This window comes from Camellia sinensis, chromosome 9 (genome assembly GCF_055761805.1).
Source record: "Camellia sinensis isolate YWXY chromosome 9, ASM5576180v1, whole genome shotgun sequence".
NCBI lineage: Eukaryota > Viridiplantae > Streptophyta > Magnoliopsida > Ericales > Theaceae > Camellia > Camellia sinensis.
Window position 1 is genome coordinate 71,858,411 of NC_138969.1, and position 1,099 is coordinate 71,859,509.

Below are 1,099 nucleotides of genomic sequence, written 5' to 3' on the forward strand. Positions count from 1 at the left end.
CTGCTTTTGGGGGCTCGAGCGGTCGGGTTCTTCCGCTCGAGTGGAATTGGGCCGCACGAGCGGCCAAAGTGGGCGCACAAGTGGCCAACCCTGTTTCAGCTTATACCTTGTAACTTTGAACAAGCATATCTTTTGCATCCGGACTTCGTTTTGAGTGATTCTTGAGCCTAAAATCAAGCCCCGGAAGTCTAGTTTCTAATGGTGAGGTCTCACTCCCAAATTCTAAGTACAGAAATAGTTATGCCCAAATTAGTGGCGACTGTTCACTTTCTGTTTACTGAGTTTGTACCGTTTCTTCGCCTGAACCTTTCTCCTATCGATTCCTCCTATTTTATGAGGCATGGATTATAACCTATGGAGGACTAATGAGTCTAGAAGCACCATAACTATTGAGTAAGGAATAAAAAGAGATTGGTTTTATTCTCATAATCTGCTATGTGCATTATGTTTGTAGGTTAAGACGAGGACATTGTTCCACCGCTATCAGAGACCTACCACTGTGAGTAATAGTACTGTAGTTGTACATTTACCTACCGTTAATAATTCTTATTATTAACGCTCTGTTCTTCGCAAGTTAATTACGTTAACTGTTATAAATGATTGGAAACTGTAGATTGCCTATGTCTCTGCATGAATTAATACTGTACAAATTGTCGACAGGAAGAAATTGTGAACATAAGCCCCACCTACTAAGAACATGATGTTTTGAATATCTTACAATGGATCATCAAAATGGCTAATCAGATCGAATTATGGATTGCTTTATATGTTATTAGTTATTGTTAATGATTTGTTATATGTAAGACAACTACGTCAACTTGTGATAAACTATAGGGAAATTTATGTGCACTGTTGTGAACGGTGTTCCTATGAGTCTGGGATTATTCTGTTCTGTTTATCCGTTTCGTTTATGCTATGACATGATATAATTGTTTTCTGGTATGGAACAAAGTGCTGTACGGAACTAAGTGCTGCAATGCGAGTCACCTCTAGAATCCGTGCGAGACACCTCTTGAGTCCATACACATGTGAACTGGGCTTAAAGCCAATCTGGGCCCATGGCCATTCTGTATAATTTGTTAGGCCAAAGGCCATTTTG